The following is an 11,613-nucleotide window of genomic DNA, read 5'->3' as shown; positions in this document are numbered from 1 at the left end:
AAGTGTCTACCCACAATACCGTGCTTCCTTTTAAATCAGTCTTAGAAAGTGTCCAGAATCAGGGAGATGTTAGTCCCACGTATGGGACTCAGACCCATGATATTCTGAAGTATTGTGTTCAGTTATGAAGGTCACATTTTAGAAAGGGCACTGACAATCTGGAGGAATTCCTGAATTAAACATGAAGAACAACAAGGATGGCGAATGCATTAGGAATCATGCTGTTCTAGGCTGGGCCTGACTCATGCCAGTCCCCAGGGAGTATAAACTCAGTATATCAGTATTGGAATGAAACAAGACACTCATAGGCTTTTAACAGTCAACAAAGCGAGATTTTCTTAGACGTAGCCAGACAAGAATGTATTGAGGACAGCCTGAATTAATTCAGCTGAGTGAAGTTCTCCCTAACTTTGAGTCACCCACCATAGTCTAATAGCCAAATGTTTTATAATTATTGGATGTTTATGGTTATTTTTAGTCAACCAGGAAGTGATGTCAATAGTCTGATGCTTTAGTCATCTGAGCCAATTAAGTCTTGAGGATGATTATATCTTTTAAAGAAAAACTAGCCTAACTTTCATGGGAAGGGGAGGGTAGGAGGTGAGGATACTGTGCTCAAATCAAATGACATATAAGAATCAGTTAATTGCACTTGTCATGTTTAATTTAAAGAAGAAGAGACTAAGGGAGGATATACTAGTTACTTCAAGTATTTGAAAGGCTGTCTTCTGAAAGAGAGATTAGACTTGTGTAATTTAGGAATAATCTCTGCTACTTTTAATTCTTAATGTGGTAAAAATGGAGTTCTCAGAGAAGGACTATCCTCATATGGCTATAATTCAAACTTTCCTGGGGTCTTCAGTGTAATCTTGTGGAAGGATATATTCCTTCTACTCACTACTGTAGATCTTGAGCCCCCAACAATGTGATTCCCATTTATATGGAACCAGTAATTGACACCATTAAATGTTTTTTAATTGAAGCTTTTTATTGTCAAAATTAATGCAAGGATGATTTTTCACCATTGATCCTTGCAAAACCTTGTGTTCCAATTTTCCCCCTTTTTCCTACCCCCTCTCCTAGATGGCAAGTAATCCAATATATGTTAAAAATGGTAAAAATATATATATATATATGTAAATAGAATATATGCGTATGTATTTATACAATTATCTTGCTGCACAAGAAAGAGATCAAAAAGGAAAAAATGAGAAAAAAAACAGTGCAAGCAAACAACAACAAAAAAAGTAAAAATGCTACATTGTAATCCACACTCAGTTCCCACAGTTCTCACTTTGGGTGTAGATGGCTTTCTTCATCACAAGATCATTGGAACTGGCCTGAATTATGTCATTGTTGAAAAAAGCCACGTCCATCAGAATTGATCATTATATAATATTGATGTTGTTGGGTACAATGACCTCCTGGTTCTGCTCATTTCACTGAGCATCAGTTCATGTAAGTCTCTCCAAACCTCTCTGTATTCATCCTGTTGGTCATTTCTTACAGAACAATAATATTCCATAACATTCATATACTATAACTTATTTAGCCATTCTTCAACTGATGGGCATTCACTCAGTTTTCACTTTCTTGTCACTACAAAAGAGCTGCCACAAACTTTTTTGCACATGACACCATTAAATCTTTTTTTTTTTTTTTTTCTGAAGCAATCAGGGTTAAGTGACTTGCCCAGGCTCAAACAGCTAGGACGTGTTAAGTGCCTGAAGTCGGATTTGAACTCAGGTCCTCCTGACTACAAGGCTGGTACTCCATCCTCTGTGTCACCTACCTACCCCAACACCATTAAATCTTAACCATAAAACACTCCCATTACTCACCACTGTAAATCTTGAGCTCCCACCAATGTGATTCCCATTTATACGAAATCTGTAACCATGACACCATTAAGTCATAATCATAAAACACTTATTAATAAAATAAGACAAAGAATAATTGCAATATCATAGTTATTACAAAGCAAATGCAAAAATAAGCAAAATATCATAGTCTGTCCATAGATCTGTGTCACATTCTCACTAATTCACTTAATGCTGATGGAGAATAGCAGGCACACTTGTAGAAACCTAACCGAGCGGCGTATGATCGGGGAAATCCCTATGCTCAGGACACATAATTCTAGACCACAGGCTTTGATGTTCCCTTATGTTTATGAACAATCAGCACCACATGAAGCTGCTTTTCTACTAGCTTTTCCCTTTCTGATCCTCTTCATTCTCCTGCTAGGCAAATCTTCTCTCTTATCTCAAGCCCATGAAGCCGTCTCAACTCAAAAGCAGTCTCAACATAGCTCTGAGAAAGCATTATGTTGTGGTAGTGCCCCAATGTTCTTTTAAGTCAAAGAACTACAAAGCTGCCTGTTTGGGCAATGCAGGCAAGCCCAGCAGCCAGCTCTTCAACTAACAGGATTCTACTTTGTGCAATCAGTTCCAAACCTCTTATAGCAAAAAAGTTGCAAAGTCAGCTTTTTCCCTTCTCTTTCTCCCTTTTCAATTAGAAAGAGAAATACAGAGCAACCAAGAATCTCTAAGACGTTAAAAAAAAATGGGTAATAGCTCAAACAAAAAGCAGGGTTCAGCTCTGAGCTCAGCAATTGTTCTAGCCTTTTATCTAGTTAATCTACAAAGCAATACTTCTTCCAATCACAGCAATTTAAGAATTCTCAACAACAGACTCTATGACTGGCTTCTTAACTGCCTTTAACACTTTAATTAGAGCTACTTGGTGGAGGATGACTCATCTTTCTTTAAAAGGTAAAACTTGAAAATCTGTCACATATAAACACAATAGTTCTCATTAAATATTTCCTTTGTTTGCAGACAGTTATTTAGTTTGCCATCTGGATAATTATAACCATGATAACTCTAAAAAAATAATGGTCACAGAAATAAACTGGAAAACCATGATGCATTATAATCTCAATCATTTCCCTACCTTCGAATACTTGCTCTTTTTAGTCATTTAAGGAGCAAAGAATGCTTGATTTAGTTCTGCTAACAGTCTGTCTCTCCTTCACATTTTATTTGAGAAATTGAGCTTCTTCAAAAATGGATTTTTAAATCAGTTTTTCATACATAAAAACTCTTTTTCTTTAGCTTAATAGCATATGTGACAAGACAGTATCTTGCATTTTTCACCAATAGATTTCATCAGTTTCCCTCACTCACATGTTTTCTTCTGCTCTTTTTGATAACTTATCTGTTCACATATAAAAAGGGCAGCACCTTACACTTATTCTGCTTGGCCCCAGAGAACAATAACTACTAGTGATGAATGCAAATTGTGAAGATTTTGACTCAATGTAAAAAAAAAAAATGCTTTCTAACAATTAGAGTGGTCAGAAATAGAATGAATTGCTTTGAACACACACTCACGTGTGTGTGTTTGTGCATAAAACTTTATTTTTATTACATTCATGTGTAAATTGTCTCTCCTAATAAAAAAAGAAACTTCTAAGGGGAAAATGCTGCTTTATTTTTTTTGTCTTTGTATGCTCAGTGCCTGACACATAGTAGGTTCTTAATAAATGCTTGTTGATTGATTGATTCAGATAGATTGGATTAGAACCTTTTTTCCACTCACCACCCCTTTTTGCCTGAGAAATTTTAAAACAATCTCAGGTATAGAGGCATATAAAATAAGCATACAAATCAAACATTTACTGATAATAAATCATAAAGAAATTTATTTCAAAATAATTCTTTGGCATACATATAATTTTAACATTTATTAAAAAAGAAAGTTTATTTGCATGCTAATGAGATGGAAGTTCTTGTTTATTTTTACATAAAGAATTAAAACTTAATGGAATATTTGGTACTTTTTACTGTTGCCAATTTTTTCATGACTATACCCATACTGGGTCATGACTCACAATTTAAATAGTTTTGAAGACCTCTGAAATTCCTTTCAGCTCTTAGATTCCATGATTCTGTGAATGTTGACTATTGGAAAGTTGGCATTTCTGTCAATGCCTCTCTTTCAAGTCATCCTCAAATTCAGGAAAAAATATGACTTGTATGACAGTCAGTCAAAAAATATTTCTTTGTGCCAGACATTGTGCTAAATGCTTAATGGTATAATGAAAAGTAAAAGACAATCCCTGTTGACAGGAGCTCACGGTATAATTGGGAAAATAACAGGGAAACAAATATATACAATGATGATGATGATGAATAAGAGCTAACATTTACATATGGCAAGCACTGGGTTATGTGCTTTACAATTATTATCTCCTTCAATTCTCACAACAACTTCAGGAGGTAGGTGATATTATTATCCACTATTACAGATAAGAAAACAGGCAAAATTATTTTTATAGGTCACACAGCTAAGTGTCAGGCTGGACTTGAACTCAGGTTTTCTTGACTTCAGACCCAGAAAGCTATTCACTGTCCCATCAAGCTCCTAGGATGAGTTGGAATACTAAGAGATGGAAGACACTAGAATGAATGGGGATCAGGAAAGGGTTCCCCTAAAAGGTGGGGTTTTAGTTGGATCTTGAAGGAAGCCAGGAAGCCAGTAGATAGAAGTGAGAAGGTAGAATATTCTGGGAATCTGGAAAAGCCAATGAAAATGTTTACTTGGAGCCAGAGAGTTGAATTAATCATAAGGAAGAGCTTCTTTAAAAGCTTTTTATTAATATCTCATTTTAAAGTCATCTTAATTTCCAAATATATCCCTATCCATCCCTCTCCCAGAGAGGCATTTCTTATAATAAAGAAGAAGAAAGAAAAAGAAAACTTTACAAATCTAGCCAATTTAGACAAGTCCAACATTACATTCAATCAATCAAACAACAAAAATTAAATGCCTACTATATTCCAGGAGCTGTGCTGAGCTCTTGGGGGAGAGGGAAAATAGAAAAACAAAAGCAAAAGTATCTTTCCTCTCAAATAAGGAGATAAATATATACAATATACAAAAAACAAAAATATTAACTAACCTTGGCTAGAAAGGGGCAAGTAGTTGAGTGGGTTCCAGGGAAAAGTTTTCTGTAGAAAGTAATGCTTGAATGAAATAACAATGAAGAGTTACCCCTGTTATGGTGAACAATTAATGATAAGCATTGAGAGGAGAGATGGAGTATTAAGTGAGGGGAGCACCAAGTGGACCAAGTGGTTGAACCATAGCGTCCATAGAAGGGTATAATATGTGTGAAGAGTTAGGAAGGAGGAATCAGGTGGTGGGAAGCTTTAAATGACCATTGGAAAAACTGAGTTTTGTAGACATAATAGGACAGTACTGGAGTTTCTTGAATTGGGAAGGGAAATGTATTTTGGGAAAATCACTTTGGTTAATTATTTGGAGAATGAATTGGGGTGGGAGAAGATCAGGCAGGAGTCCAATTAGAGTGCTATTCCAATAGTTCAAATGAGAATTAATAGAGGACTGAGCTAGGATGGTAGCTGTGTAAGTGGAAAGAAGGGCACATATTTAAGAGATTTTGTGAAGGTAGAAATAAGATTTTGCAATTAATTGTTTAAATGGGATACTTAAGGATAGGGAATCAAGGAGGATACCACAGTCATTAACCTGAGTGACTAGAATTGCTCTTGACAGTAATAGGAAAATTGTATTCCAATTATATTTCTCTATTCCAACAAATATGGGAGGGAGATATATTCTTGTATTTCTACTTTAGGGCCAAGTTTGGATAATATAATTGTATTTAGTTTTGATGTTGTATTGTATCATTTTCCTGATTCTGCCCACTATTACGTGAAGTAGCATCAGTTCATGTAAATCTTTCCATGGTTCTTCATGATTTCTTTATTCATTTTTTTTAATAGTTCAGTCATATTCCATTACACTTATATACTATGTTTTCATTTAGCTATTCCCAAATTGATGAGCATTTACTTTCTTCCTAGTTCTTCGATACTAAAAAACAATTCCCTATAAATATTTTGGTATATATAAGATCATTCAGTCTTTGACCTCTATGTGGTATATGCCTAGTGAGTGAGATCTCCGGGTAAAAAGAGTAAGGACATTTTAGTTACTTAGCATAATTCTAAATAAGGAAAGACTTTTAAAAGATTATTCCATACAAAGCCTAAAATCAGACCTATATGAAGGTGCCTGTGTGCTAGTAGAAAGAGTCTTGTACCAAAAGTCAATGACCTCATATTGAAATCACTCTTCTGAGACTTTGAGTTTGGTCAAGTCATTTAATGAATTCTAAGGTCTTTTACATTACAAATTTAATTCTTTGTTGTTTAAACTAATAGTTCAGTAGCTGCTATTTAAAGTCACTGTGCTAAATGAAACAGATGTAAAAATGAAACACAACACAGTTCCAAGAGTGATAAAGCATGTTTAATTCAGCCCACCTCAATGGTAGACCTCCTGAAGGCTAGAACAGGTTTAAGGCTTGATTGGGGTAAATAGCCACAGTTTACAAGTTCCCAATCATGTTCCTTTCATCAGACCAACTAGTGGAAGATTACCAGCTCAAGGCAAATATCATTTAATTAAAAAACATAGCAAATCAATGGCACTCTTCCTTATATAAATACAATATCTACAATAAACCGATATCCCAATCTCCCAATTTTGAACCCTTGTTTTCATCATGGGAGAGGGACCAAAGCTTGTTATAGGCAGTCCCACTGAATGCCAAATATCCCTTCTCCTTTTCCAACACACTGAAAGGAAGTTTGTTTCACTTATTCACAGAAGGTCCTAGGAAAACTTTTTTGTAGTTTTAGAACTGAAAGGGGACTTTCACTATCAGAAATACCAAACACTAAAGCTGGTATCATGACTTCTTTATCCTGGAATCCCAGCTGAAGGCAAAGCTTCCTGGAGCATGATTCTAACTGTGCCTTGCCTTAGTTAGCACTGTGGCCGTTTGTCCTGCATCATGTGGTCCAAGAACAGATGCCATAATCCTCTGGGGCTCTAATTTCAAATCCTCCTTATTCAGAGAGACATCCCTTGATCCTGAGCCCTGTACATTGTAGGCTGGCGTGTAATATTCAAGACCTCTTCCTAGCACAACTCTCTGCCCCCAAACACTTTGTGAAAGATGGAGTTCACTGAAATTGTGTTTAGTCAGAAGGTGTAGTATTCATAAATATGCAGAAAATAACCATGAAATAAGGGGAAGTCTGATTATAAAAATGGGATCCTGGCAAAATAATATAAAGAAATTCACAGGGGAAGCATCGTTTCAAGCTGGTGGGGAGGGCGTCAAGGATAGAATGGGGGGTGGTGGTGGAGAAATCTGCAAAAATTTAGGGAATTTAGTATCCAACCAGAATTAGATACCAACGAAAAGAAAAGATATAAGTACCAGAATGTACATCTAGAGAAAGAAGTAGGCTCAAGACAGATCACTGGGGAACGGCCCCAATTAAGGAGCATAATATGGACCAGGAGCAGGAAAAAGAGAATATTGAGGGTGGAAGGTGAAGGAGAGAGAAGTATGCCTCAGGACACATTTTAAAATTTAATCTGCATTATAATAATTTCTCCATTACTTTCTTAAGTCTAGGCAAGTAACAAAACAGTGATTCACAGCCTGATTTGTAGAGTAGTGTAAATGGTGTAAATACTCCCATTTAAAATGTAACAGTTGATTCCTGAGAGATTTGATTCCACTGCATTTTTGCCAAGGACCCAAATAGAAGAGGCATTATTTATAGATAGCCAAGGGATAGCCTATAATGGTCAACAATGCTGAAACTGAAAAAAGTAAAATGAAATGGCCCAATGCTAACTACTTCTGCAATCAGACTTTTTGCACCTTTATCAAAATTCTATCATTAGAGTTTCATAACTTCCAGTTGATGGATTCAGAAGTCCTTTGGGAGTGGGAATACATTATAAAATTCTCAGCTCTATAACACATTAAGGTTTGAAAAGCACTTTATTCACAAGAGCACTGTGAAGTCAGCAGTGAAAGTATTGTTATCCTCATATTACAACTGATGCAATTGAAGCTTGGAGTGGTCAATGAATGAACCCAGTTCCATTAAGTAAGTCGTAGTGCCAGGATCTGAGTTCATGTCTTGTGACTTGTCATGGTCAATGAGACAGAAAGAATTAGAGGTGAGATTTGAACTCAGATCCCTCTGGAGTTTTTAGAGGACAGAATTATTCAATGGAAAAATTGTTGCTAGACTTCAGAGTGAGAAAACTGATTCAAATTACAGTCACACCTCTTTATATTCTGTATAGCCTTGTGCAATCCAATTCAACATGCACTGATTAAGCATTTACTGTGTACAAAGTATTGTGCTTAAAAGGAAGGTGGTCTAGCTGTACCAAATCTAAAATTATATTTTAAAAGTGGTGGTTATCAAAACCATTTGGTACTGGCTAAGAAATAGAGCAGTGGATTAGTGGTAGGTTCACAACACACATAGTCAATGATTATAGTTATCTAATATTTGATAAATCCAAAGACTGGGTCAAGAATTCACTATTTGACAAAAAATTTCCTGGAAAACTGAAAATAATGAGGATCGACCAACATCTAACATGCTATATCAAGATAAGGTTGAAATGGGTTCACAATTTAGATACAAAAAGTAATAACTATAAGTAAATTAGAAGAACAATGAATAGTCTATCTCTCAGATCTGTGGCGAAGGAAGGAATTTATGGTCAAAGAAGAATTGGAGAGCATTATGAAATGCAAAATGGATAATTTTTGATTATGTTAAATTAAAAAAATTTTGTACTAATAAAACCAATTAGAAGGGAAGCAGAAAACTGGTCGAAAAATTTTATAGCCATTGTTTCTGACAAAGGCCTCATTTCTAAAATATATAGAGAATTGAATCAAAATTATAAGAATAAAAACCATTTTCCACTTCATAAATGGGCAAAGGATATGAACAGAGCCATTTCTAGTCATATGAAAAAATATACTAAATCATTATTGATTAAAGAGATGCAAATTAAGACAACTCTGAGGTACCATTTCACATCTCTCAGATTCACTAAGATGACAAAAAAAGATAATGATAAAATTTATAGGAAATGTGGTATAATTGGGACACTAATGCATTGTTGGTGGAGTTGTGAAATGATCCAGTCATTCTGGAGAGCAATTTGGAACTATATGCAAAAGATTATATCTCTATTAGGCTTCTATTCTGAAGAGACAATAAAAAAAGGAAAAGGATCCACATAGGCAAAAATGTTGATAGCAGCTCTTTTTGTAGTAGCAAGAAATTGAAAATTGAATCAATTCCCATCAGTTGGGAGTTGGCTGAATAAGTTATGGTATATAAATATTATGGAATATTATTGTTCTATAAGAAATGATGAGCGGGATGATTTCAGAAAAGCCTGAAAAGATTTACATGAACTGATGCTAAGTAAAGTGAGCAGAACCAAGAGAACACTGTACACAGTAATAAGATGATGGGATAATCAATGGTAATGGATTTGGCTCTTCAATTATGAGGTGATTCAAGGCAATTCCAATAGACTTATGATGGAAAGTGCTGTCCACATTCAGAGAGAACTATAGAGACTGAATGAGGATCAAATCAGAGTATTTTCACCTTTTGTTGTTTGTTTGCCTGTTTCTTCCTTTCTTGTTTTTTTTTTCACTTTTTATATGATTTTTCTTGCATAGCATGACAAATATGAAAATATGTTTAGAAGAATTGCTCATGTTTAACCTATATTAAATTGCTTTCTATCTTGGGGATGGAAAAGGGGGAAGGAGAGGATGAAAAATTTGGAATACAAGGTTTTGCAAAGGTGAATGTTGAAAACTATCTTTATGATATGAACAATTTTCAGATGATGAAATTGAAACTATTTCCATACATATGAAAGAGTGTTCTAAATCATTATTGATCAGAGAAATGCAAATTAAGACAACTCTGAGATACCACTACACATGTGTCAGATTGGCTAAGATGACAGGAAAAAATAATGATAAATGTTGGAGGGGCTGCAGGAAAACTGGGACACTGATGCATTGTTGGTGGAGTTGTGAACGAATCCAACCATTCTGTAGAGCAATCTGGAATTATGCCCCTAAAGTTATCAAACTGTGCATACCCTTTGATCCAGCAATGCTATTACTGAGCTTAAACCCCAAAGAGATACTGAAGAAGGGAAAGGGACCTGTATGTGCCAAAATGTTTGTGGCAGCCCTGTTTGTAGTGGCTAGAAACTGGAAAATGAATGGATGCCCATCAATTGGAGAATAGCTGGGTAAATTGTGGTATATGAATGTTATGGAATATTATTGTTCTGTAAGAAATGACCAGTAGGATGAATACAGAGAGGCTTGGAGAGACCTACATGAACTGATGCTAAGTGAAATGAGCAGAACCAGGAGATCATTATATACTTCAACAACGATACTGTATGAGGATGAATTCTGATGGAAGTGGATTTCTTTGACAAAGAGACCTCACTCAGTTTCAATTGATCAATGATGGACAGAAGCAGCTACACCCAAAGAAAGAACACTGGGAAATGAACTGTTTGCATTTTTGTTTTTCTTCCCAAGTTATTTCTATCTTCTGTATCGAGGTTATACTGTGACATATTTAACATGTATAGGGTTGCTTGCCATCTGAGGGAGGGAGGGGAAAATTCAGAACAGAAGTGAATGCAAGGGAAAATGTTGTAAAAAATTACCTTGGCATGGGTTCTGTCAATAAAAAGTTATTTTTTAAAAAAAGAAAATTTAGGAGACCCTAAAAAAAAGAAAACTATCTTTGCATGTATTTGGAAAAATACATACTATAATAAAAAATAAAATCAGAATGTTGTGCTGAAAATGATGCCAAGCCAAGTTATATAACCTCATTAAATCTCAATTTCCTCAATTATAAAATGAAATAGTTAGATGAGATTCCCTTTAAGATGTCTTTCTGCTCCAGATACTAGATCCTGGAAGCCTGGCCATATTTTAATCAAAGGATCTGATACATCAAAACTTTTTACTTTTGAAATAAAATTTTTCATCCTGTTAATTCTTTTTTTTTGTTATGGATTAAAAAATGCACTATATCAATCGACAGTTTGGTCCATCAGGATATTCTTAAATTCTGGTCCTTCTTTAAACAACACTCTTTCCACTGAACTACTCTACCTTCTTTATAGCTGAATACCAAATTTGCACAAACTAAAGGCAAGTATAGCCAGAGCAGATAGTGAAATAATAGGTTCAGAACATGAGACTGTTACAAGAAAGCCATTGGAGATTCTAGCTATTCAGAGAGGCTACAAGAATAATAGCTAGCATCTCTCTATCACTCTAAGCTTGCAGAATGCTCTTCATGTATGCTCTTATTTAATCCTTACAACAAATCTATAAGTTGTTGCTATAGAGAGTATTATCCCCATCTTTTATGGAAGGAAGCTGAGCCTCAGTTACTTACCAGGGTCACATGACTTACATGTGAAAGATAGGATTCTATTCTCTTGTCTTATCAGCTAGATAGCATGGTGGATAGAGTTCCAGACTTGGAAGCGAGAGAACCTGAATTTAAATCCTTCTTCAGGCAGAGACTTAGCTGTGTCATTCTGGGTAAGTCACTTAACTAATCTCTGATTCAATTTCTTTATCTGCAAAACAGAAGTAATAATAGCTATTGTTCATTTATT

Source organism: Antechinus flavipes, chromosome 4 (genome assembly GCF_016432865.1).
Source record: "Antechinus flavipes isolate AdamAnt ecotype Samford, QLD, Australia chromosome 4, AdamAnt_v2, whole genome shotgun sequence".
Taxonomy (NCBI): Eukaryota; Metazoa; Chordata; class Mammalia; order Dasyuromorphia; family Dasyuridae; genus Antechinus; species Antechinus flavipes.
This window is presented reverse-complemented; position numbering follows the sequence as displayed.